The sequence below is a fragment of the Sciurus vulgaris genome, assembly GCF_902686455.1.
Source record: "Sciurus vulgaris genome assembly, chromosome: 2".
In the NCBI taxonomy this organism is placed as follows: Eukaryota; Metazoa; Chordata; class Mammalia; order Rodentia; family Sciuridae; genus Sciurus; species Sciurus vulgaris.
Genome location: NC_136462.1, coordinates 87,048,246 through 87,074,072, shown reverse-complemented (window position 1 = coordinate 87,074,072; position 25,827 = coordinate 87,048,246). Strand labels below are relative to the sequence as shown.

At 36.4% G+C, this 25,827-nt stretch overlaps 1 pseudogene across 1 annotated transcript in view; it reads left to right on the top strand.

Moving 5' to 3' along the window:
• LOC306655312 (splicing factor 3B subunit 4-like) overlaps window positions 1-24,834 on the top strand; it is a 77,641-nt pseudogene extending 52,807 nt beyond the window's left edge. Inside the window, exon 2 of the transcript in view lies at window positions 23,600-24,834. The product of the transcript in view is annotated as a splicing factor 3B subunit 4-like (transcript). The remainder of the gene's footprint in view (window positions 1-23,599) is intronic.
• The last annotated feature ends 993 nt before the right edge of the window (window positions 24,835-25,827 follow it).

Sequence of the window (25,827 nt, the reverse complement as noted above, 5' to 3'; positions counted from 1 at the left end):
TACCACTTTAATGAAACCTGGAAAAAATATGAAGCTATTTCAGGCATGAAGCATGCATTTTATGAAGACTTTTGAAGAATAAGAAAAAATAAAAGAAGAAGGTATTTCTAATTCATGCATTTCCAAGCTGCCATTACAGTATTCTGAATTGTCTTGTAATTAATTCTCTCTATTTTATATTATTCTGAGACTAGTCATTTGGAGAAAATATATAGAACTCCTTGTCTGGCCTTTCTGAATCTATTTTTCACAGTTGCAAAGTACTGGTCAAACAAATTAAATTATTGCAGCAGTATGTAACTAATTTTATGTAAATTAAGGTGTTAATGTTCTGAATCATATTCCTGAAAATGGTCTGTTTTCTCTTGCAGCTTTTCTTCATTAATGATGCTATGAATAGTCAAATCGAAAAATTAATTCCTACAAGACTAAGTGGATAAATTGTTACCCTTTGGCCCTTCAAAGAATTAGGTCTAAATATAGTTTTATGGCCAGTTCAGTCCACAATTGTCAGTAGCTCAACCAAATAAATCAACATTTTAAACTTAATGCAACTTGGGATGAGATGATATGAAATAAATTCAATTTTGTTTATAGAGGGGGGATCTTTTAGAATTAATGGTCATATTGTGTGATGCAGAATTAGTGCCAAGTTCAGAACTTTATTGACAGTATTTTTGCTCCCATTAAAAAGTATCATCTTACTCCAACATTTATCCTGTGTTTGAACTTCAATATCTCCACTTCAAAAATGACCCATTGGAAGTTATGGTCTATCAGTGGAATAAAATACTTATAATTAGAAATACCTAGGACAAATTGCAGTTGGAAAAAGTAAGTAAATTCATCATCTATTGAAATACTTTCCAAAGCATATAAAGAAAATCAAGGGGTTTTCTTATTACTTGGTATGCTCACATAACCCATTAATTGAATTAAAACCATTTGGTAGATACAAACACTTAAATTATTTACCTGTTGGAATTTTATCTAGTATAATAAATGATGGTTTACTTCCTAAAGTGCAGTGCATATAGATAACAATGCAGTACAGAGTTCCAGGTAGGTAATTGTATCATAAGTATTGTTTTCTATGATAAATAATAGATTGAATCCACAAAAATAGCTTTTCCAAATAAGTTATTGGAGTTAGGATCAAAATCAAACATACTTTTCTCTGTTGGCAAAATAATTCTCATAACCTTACATCATTCTTATTTTATCTTCCAACAGATTAATGATTTATAGATAACCCAAGCCTGACTAATTTTTCATTCAGACAGAATGACAAAATTCTTCTCACTTTTCCATTCTCATTTTGGTTAAAACACATATCCTTAATTCACATTTTTTTTTTAAAGAAGGAGTTGCAAACAGCAGACAGCACACTACCAATTTGAAAGAAACATCTCAAAAATGAAATACTGGGACTTTCTGACCAATTAATGTAATAGACTGCAAACTGTACCCCAGTCAGGTATGAACTGCTAAAGTGCTTACTACCATGTAGAAACAAATACCCTTGCTATATACATGACTGGATCAAAATGTAGAAGAAATAGAATAAATTGAAGATAACTGAGATGGAAACAACAAAACAGGCTTCTTTGGCAATGTTACACTTAATTTAGTCTAAAAACTAGACCCTGCTTACAGCTTGAGCCCAGCATAGACTCAACTTAAGTTAAGGAGGAAAATGAACCACTAGCCTGCTTTCATTGGAAATCCACAGCGTAATGACCTTGAAAGAAGCCTTGGGACCCTTCAGAGTTAAAAAGGGGACAGTGTAGAATCAAGGATGACTATTCTTTTTCTGATGAGTAACTCATGTTTGTTCAGTAATCTATGAGCTTTGGCATGAGATGTATTATTCCAAATACTTGCTTAAATTTGAAAATATCATTAACATTCTCCAAATGAAATAAATCACAGGGAAATCTAAAATTTTCTATTGTTTGCTACCAAATGGTTGAAATTCTTTCAAAGTCAGCTAGTCTGGAGCTGGAGATTCATCAGAGCAACGGACCCATGGAGCTACGTAGACTGTTAATGGGCTCTGGCTTAATAACCAGGTCTCGGTTCTAACTGTAAATCTCCAAGCATTTTGCATTCATTAGGTATAATACCCTTTGAGAACAGACTAGTTGGGAACTCTTTTCTTTAAATGTATCTAGTTCTTATAAAAGCAATAATGCCTTTCCAACACAGAGTATATGATTACACTTCTCTAGCACCTTTCACTCATCCTTTGATACCTAGGGAGTAGATATATTATATAGTTTTATATGACCCACATTATCTAGCAGAGTGCCCTGATTAGAAACATCTTTCTTTCTAATCAAAAGGACACTAGACACAAAATCAAAAAAGGTGATATCAAGCTCTGACCCTAAGCCATACTGGTGGGACGTTGTGCAAATAATTTAAACCCCCATGAGCCTCCTTGCCCACTATATAGATCTGAGAGATTAAATGCAAAATAAATATGAATTTTTTTCCTTCACAAAAGTAATTCATCTATTCAAACAGTATTTCAGTATTCATACATGCCAGTCATGTGCTAGGTGTGAGGATACTTCATGAACAAGTCTCTCTATGGAACTCATGGTCCACCTGAACAGACATGCACAATGAATAGCATGCATGATGATGGCCATGAAAGAAAACTCCAGACAGCAGGTGCGTGGCCCTTTGTGGGGTTGGAGAGCAGGATTGACAAAGGTAAAGGTCGGCTGAGGGAAGCTATTCACTTACATGTGAAGAAATAAATTATAAGGTAGAGGTCAAGATAAAGATAATTTACATTTCCTAAGGCAAAGCAGAAATGTATTAAAAGAACTAAGAAAAAGAATCTAGGAATTTAAGTTCTTTGGTATTTTTGTCCAGTAGGTAGTAGCTCTTGGACATTTGGTCAGTTGGTAGATGGACTTAAAGGAGGAGGAAGCTATTCATAATATAAGTAATGAACAACATCTTTTTTATAAGACTTTATTGATATAATAGATATACAAAACATTATGTATCTATTGCAGCAATATGGCATGTTAATATTATGAACCCCAGATATGATGTGATGAAAATGGAATTTTACCTCGGTGGTCCTCCTTCCCAAATTCATTTAGGTGCATTTGGTGATGTGCATAAGCCAGTGAAACCACAATCAAGGTACTAAATATAAACATCACCACTGGGAATTTCCTTGTATCATGTCTGTGTGTATGTGTGTGTGTGTGTTGTGTTAAGAACAGTTAAACTGTTAACATATTTGAAATTTCACAACATATATTGTTAACTATAGGTACTATGTTGTACAGCAGATCTCTAGAGCTTATTCATGTTATACAACTAAAACTTTATCCCATGGAAAAAATTCCCCATTTTCTTCTCTTCCTAGCCCCTAGCAAACACCATTCTATTCTCTGCTTCTATAAGTTTGGTAATGTTAGATATTGCATATGTAAGTGGGGTCATGCAATATTTGTACCTCTGTTACTGGCTTATTTCACTTAGCATAATGTCCTCAAGATTCATCCACGCTGTCACAGATGGTAGAATTTCCTTATTTTTCAAGACTGAATAATATTTCATTGTGTATAATTAGAATAATATTCTAATATATATAATATTAAATGACATATATATATATTCCAGTATATATAATATATATTTTGTATTCTGCATATATAAAATTCCATTATATGTATACTCTGTGTGTGTGTGTGTGTGTGTGTGTGTGTGTGCGTGTAGCATGTTGCTATTGTAACTAACATTGCAATGAACACAGGAGTACAAATGTCTCTTTGGGATTCTGCTTTCAACTCTATTGGCTATGTACCCCAAAGTATGATCATTCACTTATATAATTCTATTTTTAATATTTTGAGAAAACTTCATACTGTTTTCCATAGTATCTGTACTATTCTGCCTTCCCACCAATAGTGGAAAGGGTTCCAGTCTCTTCACATCTTTGCCAACATTTATTATTTGGTTTTAGTTTGCTTTTGTTTTTTAATAATAGCCATCTCAGCACATGTGGAGTGATAAGGTGGCATCTATTTCCAAAATAGATGACTAATCACATTATACTGGAACACTGTTATAATGCTCAGGATCTGTGTTTTGAACTGCTTTTTTGAAAAAAAAATAAACCTATTTTCTAACAGATCCTACTTAGCATTTCAGTAAGCACTGTCCTTTACATGGGTGCCTAATTGACCCTGAAAACTTCACTGTCTTGCAGAAAAGTCAAATTATATTAATTGAACAATATAGAAGTTTAATACAAGTATTGAGATGAATGAAAAAGAGAAATAAAGGGGAATACAGGACAACGGAACCCCTCTTGTGCTCCAGGCACTGTTCTGGGTATGTTTTCACATATGTCACATGGCTTAATCCCTTATCAAAACTTATGAGTATCCCAGGCAGGTGATCCAGGTCAGCATCAACAGTGATATGTCATGTGAATAGCATGCACCTTGATATGATATGATGAAAATGGCACTTCACCTCGTTGGTTCTTCTCCCCAAACCCATCATCATGAGAAATACACCAGATAAATTTCAGTAGTGGGGATTCAAATACTTAACCAATACACCTTAAAACTGTCAAGGTCATCAAAAACAATGAAAGTCTGAGAAACTGTCATGGTCAAAATGGGCCCAAGGAGACATGACAAGCAAATGTAATGCAGTGTCCTGAAACAGACAAAGGCATTAGGCAAAAACTAAGGGAATCTGAAAAAAGTAAGAAATTCATTTGATAATAATGTATCAATATTTTTCTCTTATTATAATTAATCTACCATACTAAAGTGAGAAAAAATACTAAAGTTAATAAGGGAAACTAGCTTCACGTGTATTAAAACTCTGTACTATTCTCTCAGTTTTTATGTAAATCTGAAGTAGTCCTAAAAAATAAAGTTTATCTTTTTTTAAAAAAATTAGGTTTTAATGATCTCATTTTATAGATAAGAAAAATTTAAGTAACTTCTCTAGTATCGTATCACCAGTAAGCCATGATTTGTAGGTACACATTCCTACACAGAATGCACACACTCTTTCCCTCACACAAGAAAAAGCCGGCTGAATGAATGATTCTTAGTTGTTCTTAGTTCCTGGAAAGCATTCTTTCCCCAATTAACATGATCAAAGAGAGAGTCCTACGCACTCACCAGGTTCTCCTTGCTTCATACTGTTTATATAGTCAAATAATATATAACCTCCTCTCATTGTTTAATGAAGATGTTCAAATTAATGAAAAGTAACCTGATAGGCACCCCAACCATTCATTCATTTCCTGAAGAATCTCAGCTCCATGCAAGAATCTCAAGTAAATTTGAACACAATACTCTCATCACGGTCATTCAAATGGTGTTCCCAGCCCAAGATTATACAGTTGATGTAACAAGTCAGAAGAAGCACTACAATAAAAGACACAGTCTGAGCAAAAACCCAGAAACACAAAGGTGGAGAATATGCACCAGGATCAGTAACCAGTTGGTAGGGTATTTGAATGCATGGATGTCTTTGAACTGTTATCAAAGGTCATCATCCTGGACAGCTTTATAATCTAAATATCTCTGCTGCCCGAAGGCAAATAAGACATCTTATATTTTAAACTTACATGCATTTGTTTACTTAACATTTCTATATCTCACAGCATATTGAAAATATGAAAACACCAGTTGTTACAACATTTAAAGGTACTATCTACGAAACTGAGTTTAGTCAAAACGCAGTTAGGAGTTCATGCCCATGCTTGAATAAATCTAAGGAATTGGTAATTTTATCAACATTTTATTTTTTTAATTGTGATGATGAATAATGAATTGTCAACCCTAGAAACTTTATAGTAGCTAAAGGGCCATCAATATTGCCGAATGCAAAGTTAAACCAACTTTTACAGATGAGAGATGCCTTTAGAATGGCTGTGATGAAATGTATTCCACCAGATGAATTTCTGTGATATGATTGCAAAATGAACCTCTCTCTCCCCCTTCCCCTCTCTCTCTCTCTCTCTTTTTTTTTTAAACAGGCAAGGGAAGGGGCAGTCAGTCTGAGATTTACACCTGATTTGTGTTATAGTAATCTTTGAAATTAAGAAGTGTATCCTTGCATTTCATTAAATTCTGGCTAATGAGATAACTGTCTTCCCAAGGAGGGAATGATAAAGTACTCAGGCCATAAAGCATAAATTAATACTGCAAGGTTAAACACTGGAACTAACTCATGTTTCAACAAAAGCCCCTACCAGCAGTTAAATTAACTGACATAAATACCATAAAATCTGTCTTTATTTTAGTTTCAGATGATGCTTCTTTTTACACCCCTGCTTTCAGTTTGTATAACTCATTTTTGCACATTATTGCATGCACCATTTGCCATTTAAAGAATCAGCGACAACGAGGAAAAGATTTAAGGAATCAAATACTCAGAGAGGAAAAAGAAACTGGTGGGTCTGGGGGATATCATACTGAAGATTGTTAGTGCTGTTGAAAAATACGACAATAGACAACAGTAGTTCAAAGAAACAGTTAATTATGAGACGACCAGCCCAAAGAAATCTACTTTTTAAGCTTTTGATAGACATTTTGAAAAAATGCTAAAGAAAACCTGTGGTGATAATAGGTTTGATATATATTCTGGCAAAAATTATATCACATTAATGAGGTGGCTTAAAGGGCTCATGCATTTTGTAGGAGGCATTTCAATGTATTAGTATAATTAGCAGTGATGAGAAAACTGTTTGGAACTGAATTACCTCTCACGAGTTCATTTGAGCTATATGAAATTACACCATGCAAGAAGGAAAATTATGGAGCCATCCAGAGAGAGTTCATGCCTGATTTGATCATAGCCACTAATTGGATGATCATTTTCGTAAAGCTTTTCAAATGGTTGACAGTTTCTGCCTCTCATTTTTTTTTTAATGGACGAGCTCTTTATTTCTTGTACTAAGCAACCAAACATAGGTTTGTTAGAGATTTGGGTGTTTCTACAGGGACCTTACAGGTGTAATTGTCACAATCTGAGCAACCTTTGTCCCTTAATTAGCTGCTTTTGGGGAACCCCTAATGAGAGTTGCTGTTCTTGTTAACAATCCTAGAGAATACCTGATGAGTGAAGCTCTCCATGCCTGATGCATGTCAGCAGCCACCATATGACAGCAATTTAATGAAGTTAAAACCTGACCCAGTTGGGATGGATGGAGGAGCATTGGTGGTGTACTGCTTTCGATTTCCATGTGTATGTGTGTGTGTGTGTGCGTGTGTTTAATATGAAGTAGGTGATCTGGTGAAGGACAACAAAAGAGTGAAGGGTAGTGGGTGGAGAAAGGAAGCTTTACTAATGGGTCTACATTATGAACCCTATTCACAGGACAGCCAACAGCCAATATCAGGAGAACTGATATCAGGGAATCAGCTTTCTTTGTATAAACTGCTTTTATGTGAACCACATGATACAACAGCCTAAAAATTTGGGAGATAAGTAATTATCATACATGTTATCTGCTCAACATTCGATTTATCTTCTCCACATGGCCTACATGAATCATTTCCATTTCAGCCATACAAAATTCCAAATGCAATTCAATCATGTGGAGTTAAAATTATTATTTAAAAACTATACTAGTCTCAGATAAGATGTGTATCCCAACAAATCAGACAGGAAAGTCCTTATGAAAACATGCCACTCAATTTGTTGCTGAAAAGAAGGATACAGCATTAAGTTAATGATTTTTTAATCTGATTGGCAAGTTCTAATATTCTTAAGGAAAGGCCGAATGGGATATAATACACTACAAGGGTTACTGTGTACACGTGAGTATGTTAACACTCACGTGCCTGTGACACATGCTCAAGTTTCAAGTGATATTCTTTCTCAAGGTCAAATACTGTATTCCTTTATTGCAATGTTTTCACTCTGCAACTAATAGATGCCACAGGACACTGACTCATAAATATTGCTTTGGGAAATACTTGCTATAGATATTGCAACCACAAGTCAGAAGGTGAAATATTAATGGTCTTAAAGTTGTAATGAACCTTCTAGCTCTCTGCTGGCCTTTCTGTGCCTCTAATTCGTTTAGGTATACAGACAAGTTACTAAATTTAACCTCTCACAAAATTGAAACTAAACATCTTTATATTAGGAATGGAAATTTTATAAATGTGCTTACTACATTCAGGGAGTATAATTTCAAGGCCTCTGAAATTGAAATTTCACAGAATCAGAATTTAGAGTTACTGTTTATCCTAAGATGTTAGTTTAATTAATTCAGAGCAAACAAGTTCATCAATAATAAGTGAATTCTATATTAACTTTTGTTCAGTGCTGGAAGGAGTCATAGAGATTGATGAACTAATTGGTGAATTTAGGTATAAGATATATTTGTAATCTATGCCCTTGTTCACCTACCTCTGACATGTATTTGTTCAGGCCACCAAGATGTAAAATAAACCACCTAATTCCTAAATGAAAAATCCAAAGGGCATTGTTTTTTAATTCCACATTCTAATGGGACTCCCTGAGTCATCTGTTGTTGTTCTTTTTGGTTTGGGGGAAATTTTCTTTTCCTTAGTGTTTAACTATATCCATTAACCATAATGATCTAATCTAAACCTTAGGTAATTCTCATTTTGACTTCCTGTTTTATTGAATTGGAATATGTTTTCTTCTGGGTTTCCTACACTGGTTGGTCTTTTTCTTACATTTCTTGTCTTTTTTCATGTATTGATGCAAATTTTCTGAGTTCTTGCTCTTGTATTTGATTAATAGCAGGGTTTGGAATTTTAGGTATGGATAATCTTCTTTCAGAACTTTGAATGTAATGTTGAATTATCTTCTGCAATCCAATGTTGCTAATGTGAACTCTGATGATAATTTGATTCTTATTCCTTTATAAGTAACTGCTTTTTCCATAAGGACAATTTTGGTATCTCATTACCATAGATGTCATTCATCTGCCTCAATTCATTCAATCTGAAAACTTGAATCATTCTTTGGAGCTAAAATACTTCATTTTGCATTTAAAAAAATTTACTTCTGCTTCAGGTTTTGTTGTTTTATTTTAGTTTAGTTTAGTTTAGTGTTGTTTGCTGTTCTTGCTATTCCACACTCTTGTAAGATGCATCTGGTTCCTTTCTGGCTATGTTTTAATATTTTCCTTCCATTTCCCCATCTCTTTATTCTTTTGTTCTGTGTCCTAGGAAACACCTTCAAAGTTTGTTTGCTTAATTTAGGATTTTTTTCAAAATTTTTTTCTTGGTTAATAATTGTGCAATCTGCTTTTGTTTCATAGATGCAATACTCCCCTGAATTTCTTAGAAAAAATAAGGTAACATTTTTTCAGTTTTCAAAACTTCTTCATACATCATGAATTTTCTGTTTTCAGTGAAGTCAGTTATTTTTCCCATCTTATCTTCATCTTTTGAACTGAACTTTCTTAATATATATATACATATATACACACATATATACACACATCTGATATATATGTGTGTGTCTATTATAACGTATTTGTGTATGTGTGTGAGTAAAGAAAAAGTTTAATAATATTGAGAGCTATAATGAGTTTCATTGTTACCGTCAAAGTCCTTTTGTCCTAAATAGGAGAGCTGACCTCTAGCTCTATGTATATGCAGATCCCTCTGTATTTTGAATGCATGAACAAAACTACCACGCAGATCAGGTCAGCTTTTCTAATTTCAAAAGACTGGCTCCTCCTTTAGTATTTAATACTGCGGGAGGTCTGGTTTGCTATGAAATAAAAATAGCCAACAGATATATGAAAAGATGTTCAACACGCACTTTTTATAGCAGTATTAGCCCATAGGGGCTTTGTTCCCATGACATAACGCCTCTCTTCAAGCCCTACATCCCAATGCTGTTGCATTGGGAATTAAGTCTCCAGCATATTAATTTTGAGGGACATATTCCAGCCATATCAGATACTATATTTTCTTTGTTACCACAATACATTAAAAGAAAACTTTCTGAAAACCTCTGAGACCCAATATGACAATTTTCACTCAAACTTTGGCTCTATTTTGCAGAATGGAAGACTAATTCTAGTAATTTATTTATTCTGCTAGTATACTTGAAGTTTTTTTCTTCACCACTTTTTTTTTCAAATATTTTTCCAGAAATATATTTAGAGGTGGGTCTTACTACATTTATTTTTTCTGAGATATCTAAGTGAATATATAAGAAATATATCATGAATATATAAGAAATATACTGAAATATATTTAATCACAATAAATTTTTCTTCAATTCTGTGATGATGTTTCTATTCTGACCATTGCTCTTCTGTCAGAACAACTGAGCCCTGGATTCCTGTTTCCCATCTCCCACATGCATTATTTCCTTATTTACCATTTTTGTCTCTTTATTTTTTTCTTCTACATCTTGAAACAGCATCTAAGGTTTTGTAATTTGTTTCTTTCCCATGCTCCTTATATTCTTCTTTTAACCACAGAACAGGATTTAATTTTGCTATAACATTCCTTCTCTTTAAGTCTTTTTTCTCATCTCACTTCTTATTTTATTTTGTGTTTTTAAATCACACTCTTCACCTTATGACCCTCTCTTTCTGTTTAGTAGGGGTTGAGTATTTCTTAATTATATCAAGGGTGTCAAATAAGTTTAAATATTTTCTTTGGTTTCCTGAAAATAAACATTGTTAAAGTCTTTAATTATTTCTCTTGTTTACTATTCCTCTCATAGTTTCTAAGCTGAAATTTTCCATCAATAGGTTTGAAACTACTTCAATTTCCCACTACCAAATATGAAACGATGCCTGCATCTATATCCATTCTTTCTATACTACTACTATTAATTCGATGAAGTGTCCACCCTCTGCAAAGTGAAACTCACCACCTCCATTTCACATTCTCTTTCCTCCCAACTTTTAGAAACTTGCTCAACTGAGTAAGCTCTCTTCTACTGTGCAAGTCCCCAACTCAGAACCAACATCCCTCTCATGCTGATGAGCCTATGCTGCTGCTTTCACAGTCTTTCCTAAAGCATCACCTCTCTTTCCACTCCGCCACTTGATTCTTATCTGTCTCAGACTGGCTTCTGTCCCACCACTTCACCAAAATTGCTATCACTGGAGAGAGCAAAGAACTCCCTGCTTCCAATTCTAATGACTATTTCCCACTCCTCATCCCTCTCGACTTCTCAGCAGAATTTGAAATATGATTGACTGCTCCCTCCTTCTTGAAACACTTTTTAGCACAGCCAGGGAATTTCTGCCCATATTCTTCATCCTCTTATCTATTTAGGTCCTTGGTATTAACATTATTGATTTCTATATGCTTTACATGTGAAAGATATTAGCATTTTGTCTGTGACAGGAGTCATTTTAGGAAAGAAATATAGCAAATCACTTAAGTCATTGTAAATATGAGTACCTACATGACAAATGCAGAAAGGAAATACTAAAGGAGATTTTTTAAGAAAATTACATTTTTCCATTTCAAAAATACATATTTCTGTTGACCTTCATGGTTCTATGAATTATATCAAATAAGTTAATGCACAGACATTAATTTTCAATATTTATACTTGGGAAAATAAATTATTTAGTAACTTATCATTCTAATACACTTATTATTCCAGAAAACCTCTCACTTAACCAATTCCCTTATTTAAAGAAAATTAGATGGAGAAAATATTTAGCAAATGTAATCAATTAATGGGAAGTATCAATAAATTTCCATATTATCATAATAAATATTATTATTCAGTTGTATGGAAAATGGTCAATACTGTAATACAAATCAAAGTTCCTAGAAAGAATAAATAGGAGATTAATGTTTGGGAGAGTTAACAGTCTCTCCTATAAGAGCTACACTTGACAACTGCTTATTCATTAGGACTAGTCTCACAGAAGGTTGAAAAGGGAAGAAGTTTGTGTTTGGGTCCTTGAATTCTTTTATGTGACATACAAGACTCTGCTCTCTACTTTTAAATTAAATTTTTTTAACTTAATAGAAAAGCGTTAGCACAGCGCTGGGACTCGGAGCAACCACTGGGGCTCCAGTGGCTGCCCAAGGGAGGAGCGGCGAGGAGAGCTGTGTGGACTCAGAACACCAGGGCCTGCCCTGAGGAGGAGGAGCAGGAAGAGGAGGAGCGTGGCCGCTTGGATTCGGGTGACTGCACCAGAGCTACAGGCGGTTGCCAAAGGAGGGGCTGCGCGGCGAGCTGTTTGGACTCAGAGCAACTGCTTCTGAACACCGGGGCCTGCCCTGAGGAGTAGGAGGAGGAGGAGGAGGAGCGCGGCAGGTCGTTTGGTCTTGCAGTGACTGCATTAGAGCTCCAGGTGGCTGCTCAGAGGAGGAGGCGATTGGTGAGTTGTTTGGACTTAAAGCGACTGCTCCTGAACACCGGAGGGCTGCCTGGAGGAGAAGCATGGTGGGTCGCTTGGTCTCGAGTGGCCGCACCAGAGCTCCGGGCAGCTGCCCAGAGGAGGCGTGCAGTGGGTCACATGGATTCACAGCCACACAGAGTGACCGCTCCTGAACACCCGGGGGGTTACCTGGAGGAGGAGGAGGAACGGGGCAGGTCACTTTGACTCAGAGTGATTGCCCAGGGCTACGGGCGGTTGGTGGGAGGAGGAGGCACGCAGTAAGTTGCTTGGACTCCTAGTGATCACACCGGAATACTGGGTGGCTGTCTGGAGGAAGAGGCCTGCTGCGGGTCTCTGGGACTCAGAGCGATTGTACAGGGCCCCAGGTGGCTGCTCAGAGGAGAGGCCGCATAGCCAGGCGATTAGGTGCAGAGCAGGATCCCAGGATCTAGGAGGCTTCTTGGTGGAAGAGCCGCACAGAGACACGCTTAGGGGCCGAGCGAAGGTTCCAGGACTGCGGGCAGAATATGAGGAGGGGCAGCCTAAGGAGATTCATCTGCGAAGGGTGAGGCTCCCAGGCCTAGGAGGTAGGGCCAGGCCCCTGGAAACTTTGCAGAGGAAGGCAGCCCAGCCCAGGTGGTAGCTGTAAATTGAGGGGAACCTCTAGGAAGGGAACTGACCAGCGAGACCTCCCCACTGGGTGAGTTTTCCTGCCGGGTAAGGTTTTCCCACAAGGATGGTAAAACCAGAGACACAAACCCAAACAGGCCTTGCCTCAGCCTGCAGCCTAGGTCCCCTTTGGATGACCATTGGTCAACAAGTGGAGGCACCTCTGCTCATTAGCAGGGAATATACCCCACCTGAATGCCACCACTCCTAGAGAGGCAGCTTCCTTGTGAAGCACTGCGCTATCAACTTCCTCCAAGACTTCAGCCTACTGAAGACTAAGAGGGGATATATATAGAAATCTTCAGGGACATTGTAAGTCGATAGAGGAAATCTCCAATATATCAGTGGTCCACTGATACCTGAACAATATGAGAAAACAAGGGAAGAAAATGCCGCAAACAAATCTAGATGTTACATCAATAAAACCCAATGACAGCATGGCAGAAGAAATGACAGAAACGGAGTTCAGAATGTACATAATTAAAATGATCAGGGAAGTAAACGATGAGATGAAAGAGCAAATGCAGGCACTGAATGATGAGATGAAAGAGCAAATGTAGGCATTGAATGATCGCACCAATCGACAGTTAAAAGAGCAAAAAAAAGGAAGGAAAAGATCATTTCAATAAAGAGTTAGAGATATTGAAAAAAAAACAAGCAGAAATACTTGACATGAAGGAAACAATAAACCAAATTAAGAACTCCATAGAAAGCATATCCAGTAGGATAGAACACCTGGAAGACAGAACCTCAGACATTGAAGACAAAATATTTAACCTTGAAAACAAAGTTGAACAAACAGAGAAGATGGTAAGAAATCATGAACAGAATCTACAAGAACTATGGGATATCATGAAAAGGCCAAATTTAAGAATTATTGGGATTGAGGAAGGCCTAGAGAAACAAACCAAAGGAATGAACAATCTATTCAATGAAATAATATCAGAAAATTTCCCAAATCTGAAGAATGAAATGGAAAATCAAGTTCAAGAGGCTTATAGGACTCCAAATACACAAAATTACAACAGACCCACACCAAGGCACATTATAATGAAAATACCTAACATACAAAATAAAGACAGAATTTTAAAGCCTGTGAGAGAAAAGAACCAAATTACATTCAGGGGGAAACCAATAGGGATATCAGCAGATTTTTCAATCCAGACCCTAAAAGCTAGAAGGGCCTGGAATAACATTTTTCAAGCCCTGAAAGAAAATGGATGCCAACCAAGAATCTTATACCCAGCAAAACTTACCTTCAAATTTGACGATGAAATAAAATCCTTCCATGATAAACAAAAGCTAAAAGAATTTACAAAAAGAAAGCCAGCATTACAGAACATTCTCAGCAAAATATTCCATGAGGAAGAGATGAAAAACAAAGAAGCAAATCAGCAAAGGGAGGAATTATCCTAAAGGAATTGTCAAATAAAGGAGGAACCAAGTCGTGTCAAATAAATAAATAAATAAAATTTTAAAAATGAACCAAATGACCAGTAAACCAAATCATGTCTTAATAATAACCCTGAATGTTAATGGCCTCAATTCATCAATCAAAAGACATAGACTGGCAGATTGGATTAAAAAGAAAGATCCAACAATATGTTGCCTACAAGAGACTCACCTCATAAAAAAAGATACCCATAGACTAAAGGTGAAAGGATGGGGAAAAACATACCATGCACATGGACTCAGCAAGAAAGCTGGAGTATCCATCCTCGTTTCAGATAATGTGGACTTCAAGCCAAAGTTAGTGAGAAGGGATAAAGAAGGTCATCTCATACTGCTTAAGGGAAGCATAAATCAGCTAGATATAACAATCATAAACATCTATGCCACAAACAGTGGCTCATCCATGTATGTCAAACAAATCCTTCTCAATTTCAGAAACCAAATAGACCATAACACAATAATACTAGGTGATTTTAACACACCTCTCTCACCACTAGACAGATCTTCCAGACAAAAATTGAACAAAGAAACCATAGATCTCAATAACACAATCAATAATTTAGACTTAACAGACATTTATAGAATATACCATCCAACCAAGAGTGAATACACTTTCTTCTCAGCAGCACATGGATCCCTCTCTAAAATAGACCATATATTATGCCACAAAGCTAATGTTAGCAAATACAAGAAGATAGAGACACTACCTTGTGTTCTATCAGATCATAATGGATTGAAATTAGAAATAAATGAAAGAGTAAAACACAGAAACTATTCCAACATCTGGAGTTTAAACAATATGCTATTATATGATGAATGGATAACAGAAGATATTAGGAAGGAAATTAAATAATTCTTAGAGGTAAATGAGAACAAAGAAACATCATATCAAAATCTCTGGGACACTATGAAAGCAGTACTTAGAGGGAAATTTATTTCATGGAGTGCATTTAATAAAAGAAGTAAAACTCAACAAATAAACGACCTAACACTACAGCTCAAAGCCCTAGAAAAAGAACAGACCAGAACAAAAAGTAGTAGAAGACAGGAAATAGTTAAACTCAGAGCTGAAATCAATGAAATTGAAACAAAAGAAACAATACAAAATATTGACAAAATAAATAGTTGGTTCTTCAAAAAAATAAACAAAATTGATAAACCTTTAGCCACACTAACAGAGAAGACGAGAGAAAACCCAAATCACTATAATTCGGAATGAACAAGGAAATATCACAACAGACAGGATTGAAATACAAAACATAATTAGAAGCTATTTTGAAAATCTATACTCCAACAAAATAGAAAATTTCAAAGACATCAACAGGTTTCTACAGAAATATGAATTACCTAAACTGAACGAGGAGGACATAAACAATTTAAGTAGACCAATTTCAAGTACTGAAATAGAAGAAGTCATCAAAAGCCTACCAACAAAGAAAAGTCCGGGGCCAGATGGGTTCTCAGCTGAGTTCTACAAAACCTTTAAAGAAGAGCTCATTCCAATACTTCTCAAAGTATTCCATAAAATAGAAGAGGAGGGAACCCTCCCAAACTCATTCTATGAAGCCAATATCACACTGACACCTAAACCAGACAGAGACTCATCAAGGAAAGAAAATTTCAGACCAATATCCTTAATGAACATGGATGCAAAAATTCTCAACAAAATTTTAGCAAATCGCATACAAAAACATATTAAAAAGATAGTGCACCATGATCAAGGGGGTTTCATCCCAGGGACGCAAGGTTGGTTCAACATCCGGAAATCAATAAATGTTATTCACCATATCAACAGACTAAAAGTTAAGAATCACATGATTATTTCAATAGATGCAGAAAAAGCATTTGATAAAATACAGCACCCCTTCATGCTCAAAACACTAGAAAAAATAGGGATAGTGGGAACATTCCTTAACATTGTAAAGGCCATTTATGCTAAGCCCATGGCTAATATCATTCTAAATGGTGAAAAACTGAAAGCATTCCCCCTAAAAACTGGAACAAGGCAGGGATGCCCTCTTTCACCACTTCTATTCAACATTGTTCTTGAGACTCTAGCCAGAGAAATTAGACAAATCAAAGAAATTAAAGGGATACGAATTGGAAAAGAAGAACTCGAACTATCCCTGTTCGCTGATGACATGATTATATATTTAGAGGAACCTGGAAATTCCACCAGAAAACTCTTAGAACTCATAAGTCAATTCAGTAAAGTAGCAGGTTACAAGATCAATGCTCATAAATCCAACGCATTTTTATACATAAGTGATGAATCTTCAGAAAGAGAAATTAGGAAAACTACCCCATTCACAATAGCATCGAAAAAGATAAAATACTTGGGTATCAATCTTACAAAAGAGGTGAAAGACCTCTACAATGAGAACTACAGAACACTAAAGAAAGAAATTAAAGAACACCTTAGAAGATGAAAAGATCTTCCATGTTCTTGAATAGGAAGAATTAATATTGTCAAAATGGCCATACTACCTAAAGTGCTATACAGATTCAATGCAATTCCAATTAAAATCCCAATGACGAACCTTACAGAAATAGAGCAACCAATTATGAAATTCATCTGGAAGAATAAGAAACCCAGAATAGCTAAAGCAATCCTTAGCAGGAAGAGTGAAACAGGGGGTATTGCAATACCAGATCTTCAACTCTACTACAAAGCAATAGTAACAAAAACGGCATGATATTGGTACCAAAATAGAAAGATAGATCAATGGTACAGAATAGAGGACACGCACACAAACCCAAATAAATACAATTTTCTCATACTAGACAAAGGGGCCAAAAATATGCAATGGAGAAAAGATAGCCTCTTCAACAAATGGTGCTGCGAGAATTGGAAATCCATATGCAACAAAATGAAACTAAACCCATATCTCTCACCATGCACGAAACTAAACTCAAAATGGATTAAGGACCTCGGAATCAGACCAGAGACCCTGCAGATTATAGAAGAAAAAGTAGGTCCAGATCTTCAACATGTCAGCTTAGGACCAGACTTCCTTAACAGGACTCCCATAGCACAAGAAATAAAAGCAAGAATCAATAACTGGGATAGATTCAAATTAAAAAGCTTTCTCTCAGCAAAGGAAACTATCAGCAATGCGAAGAAAGAGCCTACAGAGTGGGAGAATATCTTTGCCAATCATACTTCAGATAGAGCACTAGTCTCCAGAATCTATAAAGAACTCAAAAAACTCTACTCCAAGAATACAAATAATCCAATCGACAAATGGGCTAAGGAAATGAATAGACACTTCACAGAAGAAGATGTACAAGCAATCAACAAACATATGGAAAAATGTTCAACATCTCTAGTAATAAGAGAAATGTAAATCAAAACCACCCTAAGATTCCATCTCACCCCAATTAGAATGGCGATTATCAAGAATACGAACAACAACAGGTGTTGGAGAGGATGTGGGGAGAAAGGTACACTCATACATTGCTGGTGGGGCTGCAAATTAGTGCAGCCACTCTGGAAAGCAGTGTGGAGATTCCTTAGAAAACTTGGAATGGAACCACCATTTGACCCAGCTATCCCACTCCTTGGCCTATACCCAAAGGACTTAAAATCAGCTACTACAGAGATACAGCCACATCAATGTTCATAGCTGCTCAATTCACAATAGCCAGATTGTGGAACCAACCTAGATGTCCTTCAATTGATGAATGGATAAAGAAACTGTGGTATCTATATACATTGGAATATTATTCAGCCATATAGAATGATAAAATTATGACATTTGCAGGCAAATGGATGAAATTGGAGGATATCATGCTAAGTGAGATAAGCCAATCTCAAAAAGCCAAAGGACGAATGATATCGCTAATAAGTGGATGATGACACATAATGGGGGGAGGGAAGTGTTAGTGTTAGGGGCAGAGTTAGGGTTAGGGAGGGGGGCAGGTATGGAGGAAGGAAGGACTGTATAGAGGGAAAAGAGGGGTGGGAGGGGTGGGGGGAATGGAAAAAATAACAGAATGAATCAAACAACATTACCCTATGTAAATTTATGATTACACAAATGGTATGACTTTACGCCATGTACAAACAGAGAAACAACATGTATCCCATTTGTTTACAATAAAAATAAAAATAAAAATAAAAAAATAAAGATGAAGGCAAAAAAAAAATAAAATAAAAGCGTTAATATTGTCATCATGCATTCTCTGGAATAAATATAAACAAATTTGAAGACCACAGGATTACAGAATAATTTTGATATTCTTTCACAGTCCTCCCAATTGAAGGAAATATTTTCAAATTCACACATCAAAGTCCATAACATAATTATAACTAGTATAAAAAATGAAATGTTTATAAAGCACCATTAGGTATATATCAGGTATGTGTGTGTGTGTGTGTGTGTGTGTACACACACAAATATAACATAATATACACATCTTTAAATAATAGAATTAAAATAATAGAATTTAAATAATAAAGATAAGATATTTAGACCGCAGAACCACAGTAACAAAAATGGCATGGCATTGGCACCAAAACAGATACATAGTCCAATGGTACACAATAGAAGACACAGAGACAAACCCATGTAGATACAGTTATTTCATACTAGACAAAGGTGCCAAAAACATTCACTGTAGAAAAGATGGATTTTTTGTTCTATTTCCTGTTCAATGAGATTTTTTTTCTGGAACTCCTATTAGACGTATGTTGGAGCATCTCATTCTGGCCTGTGTGTCTTATAACTTGCTATGTGCTTTTCCCACCTCTATATTTCTGTCTTTAATCTGGGAGCTATTATTAGTTCTTGTATTCCAAGTTGAGTGGGAGGCCATCCCGGGCAACTTAGTAAGATCCTCCCTCAATATAAAATTTTTAAAGTGGCTGGGGGTGTTTCTCAGTGGTAGAGTGCTTGTCTTGCATGTGAAGGTCCTGGGTTAAATCTCCAGCCATCCCACTCCTCCACTTGCAACTAAAAAAGCAAAAAAAAGAGAAAAAAAAAAAATCCCAATACAAAGGCATTTATAATTCTACTAAAAAACACATAAAATCCATTATATTTTCTTAGTGTGTTACAGTGATGTAGTCACTATAGCCAAACTATGGAATCAACCTCAGGTCCCTTCAACAGATGAATTGATTAAAAATAAAGTGATATGTGTATATATATGTGTATATATAATGGAATAATAGTCTTCACAAAGAATAAAATTATGACATTTGTAGGTAAATTGATAGAACTGGAGAATATCATGCTAAGCAAAATAAACCCATCCCAAAAACCAAAGGCCAAATATTTTCTTTAATATGCAGATAAGGGGGTGGGTAAGGAAAATAGAGGTACTTTGGATTAAGCAGAGGGATGTGAACAAAGGGAAGGAGGTACGTGGTAGGAAGGATAACATTATTACACTATGTACATATATGATTACACTACCAGTGTGATTCCACATTATGTACAACCAGAAGGATGAGAAGTTATACTCCATTTATATATGAAGTGCCAAAATACATTCTACTGTCATTTATAACTAATTAGAATTTAAAAAAAAAAAAGATATTTAGAGGTAATGGCATACCAAAGGTGATATACTTAGTAAGGGTCAGGTCCAACACTTGAAGCAAAATTTGCTATTTCCAAAGGTTATGATCTTTCCATAACAATATGTAGTGAAGGGACTCCGCCAACAGGAACTTGAAAAGGGAAAAGTGTTATGGGATAAATTATTACTTGTGTATTCAGTATCTGTTCTCATTTTCTTTGGTGTTATGGTTTGGATGTGAGGTGTCCCCCAAAAGCTCACATGTGAGACAGTACAAGAAGGTTCAGGGGAGAAATGACTGGGTTATAAGAGTCTGAACCCTATCAGTAATTTAATTCACTGATAGGGATTAACTGAGTGGTAACTGAAATGGTAGGGTATGGCTGGAGGAGGGGGGAATTGGGGTGTGTCTTTGGGTATATATTTTGTATCTGGTGAGTGGAGTCTCTCTGCTTCCTGATCACCTTGTTATGAGCTGTTTCCCTTCACCAACCTCTCCAGCCTCACCTAGAGCTCTGAGGAATGGAACCAGCCTACTACAGACTAAGATTTCTGAAACCAGGAGCCCTCAAATAAACTTTACAATTTTGCTGGTTGGGTCCTTTAGTCACAGCAGCGAAAAAGCTGACTAAAACATTTGGTAACAGAGATTGGTAATGCAAACAACTAAAAAACTGCATTACTGTTCTTCTTCCCCCTAGAAAGCAAGGAGAATAATGTATAGGAAGAGCTGGAGGGCTGCCTCAGTGAGGAGATATACCTCTTAAGCTCCCTTCCCTTCCTTTTCACTGCCTGAAATGCTCCAGTAACCAAGTCATGTTGGTCCACAAGGTGGACTTGTGTACATAAACCATGTGCTAAGAATAATGGATGAAAATACAGAATCATATAGCAATTCTGGCCTATTTCTCATCTTCTTTTATATGGAGAATAAGTCCTTGGGTTTCAGTTATTATTGGGAAGTTTTTGTTATATGCAACTAAAATAGTCCCAATTAATACAGATGTATATTACTTTATCAAGTGAGGAAAACATTACAAATTATAGATGAGCACCATTCCAGATAATCTACAGAACATTGCCTGAAGCTGTGTCTTGTAGAAGTAGAAAGAATGATTTGGGGGCAACAAATTAATAAACTATGATATTTAAGTTTGTTAGAAAAGAATTGAATGCTTCTTGGCTATTACCTAGCACACAGAGTTTATAGATAACAGTCCTGCTGCTGGCAGAAAGCTAGTGGGTAGATTGACAGACTTTTTTAAAAACAGGTATTTAAGAGTGAGGCTGCTGTGAATATAGAAATAGCCACAGACAGTTCATGCTCCCGAGGACAAATGATTTGTTATTATGCTTGAACTATGATGAAATCAGTGAAGGCATTGTAGTAAGAAGCAAAACCATGGGGATGCTATTAAGAGTTTAGCAATTCTAGTTTGGAAGGAATATGGATTCTACTTACCAAAAATAATAGCATATAGGAAAAGAAGAATGAAGAAGTTATTGTCATTATTTTGAATTGTTCCTGAGCTCTTCCATTGTGTCATGAATTTTAAGTCAAATTTCATGTTATTAGTATTCATTTTATTAGTGTGATGTATGTGTACTGCCACAATATAACTCTAATGAAATAATATGATATTATGAGTTGTCTTCCACTGATATAAAGTAATGCTTATAAAACATGTAGTGGGAATGAGCATCAAAGGGGGAGGGAAAGGGAGAAAGAGAGGAAGAGAAACAGAAAGAGGGAGAGAGAGAGAAAGACCAATTCTCTCCCATTAGTTCAAGTTCTTAGATACTTAAATTCCTTTCTTGGTTAATAGCACACTTTTTATCAATATTTCTTTGCTTATTGGACATAATTGTTATTTTCAATTTTAATCTCTGGTATATCCACTAATAAATCAGGGCTTTTTAAAATTTTTTTGAGAAGAAACATTATCTGTATTTTTGGTGAGAAAACAGATCTACAGGGACTTTTTTTTAAACTTAGCCATAGTCACCAGCTGCCAGGAGACTGAGGTGAGTGTAGACCAAGTTGGAGGACTCTGAATTTGCCCACTGTGGGAGAACTGTACTAAAGGAATAATCAGTCAAAGGAAAAACTAATTCAAATTATAAACCAAAAATAAACCAAAATGACTGGGAATGCTAATCATATCTCAATAATAACCTTGAACTTTAATGGCCTTAGCTCATCAATAAGAAGACATAGACTGGCAAATTGGATTAAAAAACAAGACCCAACAATATGCTGTCTCCAAGAGACTCACCTCATAAGCAAAGGCATCCACAGATGGAAGGCAAAAGAATGGGCAAAAACATATCACTTGCATGGACTCTATAAACAAGCAGAGTTGCAGAGTTTTCTATCCTCATATCAGATAAACTGGACTTCAAACCAAAGTTAATCAGAAGGGGCAAAGAAGGACATTTCATACTTCTTGAGGGAATTATACAACAAAAAGATATAACAATGGAGATATAATGGAGAATATATATACATCAGACAAACCCTTCTCCATTTCAAGAGTCAAATAGACCACAACACAATAATGCTGGGTGACTTTAATACACCTGTCTAACTACTAGATAGATCCTCCAAACAAAAACTAAACCAACAAACTAGAGAACTAAATAATACAATCAATAATTTAAACTTAGCAGACATACATAAAATATTTCGTCCATCAATAAGCAAATATACTTTCTTCTCAGCAGCACACAGATCCTTCTCTAAAATAGACCATATCTCATGCCACAAAGCAACTCTTAACAAATACAAAAAGATAGAGATAATACCCTGAATTCTATCAGTTCATAATGGAATGAAATTAGAAATCAATTATAAAATAAAAAACAGAAGCTACTATGATGCCTGGAGATTAAATAATACGCTATTGAATGACCAACAGATAGCAGAAGAAATCAGGGATGAAATTTTAAAAATACTTAGAGGTAAATGAGAATAGTGATACAGCATATCGAAATCTCTGGGACACTATGAAGGCAGTACTAAGAGGAAAATTCCTTGCATTGAGCTCTTTCATTAAAGGAATAGAAAGTCAACAAATAAACCACCTAAAACTACATCTCAAAGTTCTGGAAAAAGAAGAAAAACCAATACGAAAAGCAGAAGAAGACAGGAAATAATTAAAATCAGAGCTGAAATCAATGAAATTGAAATGAAAGAAACAATTCAAAAAATTGGCAAAATAAAAAGTTGGTTCATTGAAAAAATAAACAAAATTGATAAACCCTTAGCCATGCTACTGAAGAAAAAGAGAGAAAACTATGAGGACGGAAAACTCAAATTACTAAAATTCATGATGAAAAAGGAAATACCATGATGGACACCACTGAAATACAGAAGACAATCAGAAACTATTTTGAAAATTTATACTCCAATGAATAGAAAATCTTGAACACATTGACAAATTTCTAGGGACATATGACCTACCCAAACTGAATCAGGAAGACATTCATGATTTAAATGGATCAATTTCAAAAAAGATAGAAGACGCCAATTAAGAAAAAGTCCCAGGAGCTCTTTCGCCATGGTTGCTGAGCAGATAACCAGGATGGAACCAGGATGCCACTGTGTACGTGGGGGGCCTCGATGAGAAGGTTAGTGAACCACTGCTGTGGGAACTCTTTCTCCAGGCGGGGCCTATGGTCTACACCCACAGACCAAAGGATAGAGTCACTGGCCTGCACCAAGGCTATGGCTTTGTTGAATTCTTGAACAAGGAAGATGTTGACTATGCCATTAAGATCATGAACGTGATCAAACTCTATGGAAAGCCAATACATGTAAACAAGGCATCTGCTCACAACAAAAACCTGGATGTAAGGGCCAACATTTCCATTGGGAACCTGGACCCAGAGATTGATGAGAAGTTGCTTTACCATACTTTCAGCACCTTTGGTGTCATCTTACAAACATCCAATATTATGCGGGACCCTGATACAGGCAATTCCAAAGGTTATGCCTTTATTTATTTTGCTTCGTTTGGTGCTTTGGATGCAGCAATTTAGGCCATGAATGGACTGTACCTCTGTAATGGCCCTGTCACTGTATCTTATGCGTTCAAGAAGGAGTCTAAGGGTGAGCACCATGGCTCAGCAGCTGAACGACTTCTAACAGCCCAGAACCCACTCTTCCAGGCTGACTGTCCTCATCAGCTATTTGCAGATACACCCCTTCCACCTTCTGCCCCCAATCCTGTGGTGTCATCATTGGAATCTAGGCTTCCTGCACCAGGCATGCCTCCTCCTGGCTCCTTCCCACCTCCAGTGCCACCTCCTGGAGCCTTCCCACCTGGGATACCACCAGACATGCCCCTCCACCTATGCCTCCTGGGGCTGGAGGACATGGCCCTTCATCAGCAGGAACCCCAGGGCTAAACAACCTGGTAATGGACATTCACAACCTCACAGGTTCCCACCAGGTTGAATGTCCCATCCAGGAATGTCTCAGATGCAACTGGCCCACCATGGCCCTCATGGCTTAGGACATGCTGGGCCTTCATGCTCTGGGGGGCAACCACCACCCCAACAACCACCTGGAATGCCTCACCCTGGACCTCCTCCAATGGGCATGTCCCCCACCAGGACCTCCATTTTGTTCTCCCATGGGTTACCCAGGTCCTATGCCTCCACATGGTATGTGTGAGCCTCCTTCACTGATGCCACCTCATGAATACACTGGTTCTCCATGACTGCCACCCTATGGCTACCAATGGGGGCCCCTCTCCCCACCCAGACCCACATCCTGACCTCCAGTCCCACCTCATGGCCCACTTTGGGTCCCTCTCCCTCAGTAAATTCTCATTCTCTTTCCTCCTGTTATAGCCTTCCAATATCTTTTCCATCCCTTGGACCAATCAGAGTTGCTGTAGCTTCTTGGGACTAGGGCATGAATCCCTCTCAGTCCTCTTGCCCCCAATATAATTTTTTTCACAGGAGGCTTTCTTTTTATTTTTTTACATTGGTCCTAAGTGTTTTGCAGATGCCCAGAGAAAATAAAACTATACTCCTTGTTTAAAAGAAAGAAAGAAAGAAAGAAAGAAAGAAAGAAAGAAAGAAAGAAAGAAAGAAAGAAAGAAAGAAAGAAAGAAAGAAAGAAAGAAAGAAAGAAAGAAAAGCCAAGCCCAGCCCAGGACCAAACAGATTCTCAGTTAAGTTCTCCAAGACCTTCAAAGAATAATTAACACCAATACTCCTCAAATACTCCGTGAAATACAAAAAAGAGGGAACCCTTCAAACTCATTCTGTGAAGCTAGTATCGCCCTCAATCCAAAACCAGATAAAGACACATCAAGGAAAGAAAACTTCAGACCAATATAGATGAACATAGATGAACATAGATGCAAAAAAATCTCAAATACTGCAAAATTACATACAAAAACATTAAAAAGATAGTGCACCACGATCAAGAGGGGTTCATGCCAGGGAAGCAAGTTCAGTTCAACATACAGAAATCAATAAACATTATTTATCACATCAATGGACTGAAAAACAAGAATCATGATCATCCAATAGATGCAGAAAAAGCATTTGGCAAAATACAGCACTCTTTCATGCTCAAAACACTAAATCAGTATTTTTAATGCAGCATTATTATTACTCAAACAAATGGACATCTGAATCTTGATTGTAGTAATCAGGTGAAATCCATACAATCCAGATACATAGCAATAAAAATACCTGGAAGAGTTCTTTAATTTATGACTTTATGAAGGAAACTGAAGAATTACCTAAAAGTGACAAGATGAATCTATACTTTGGAATAAGAACTGCATACTTATTGCTAGATA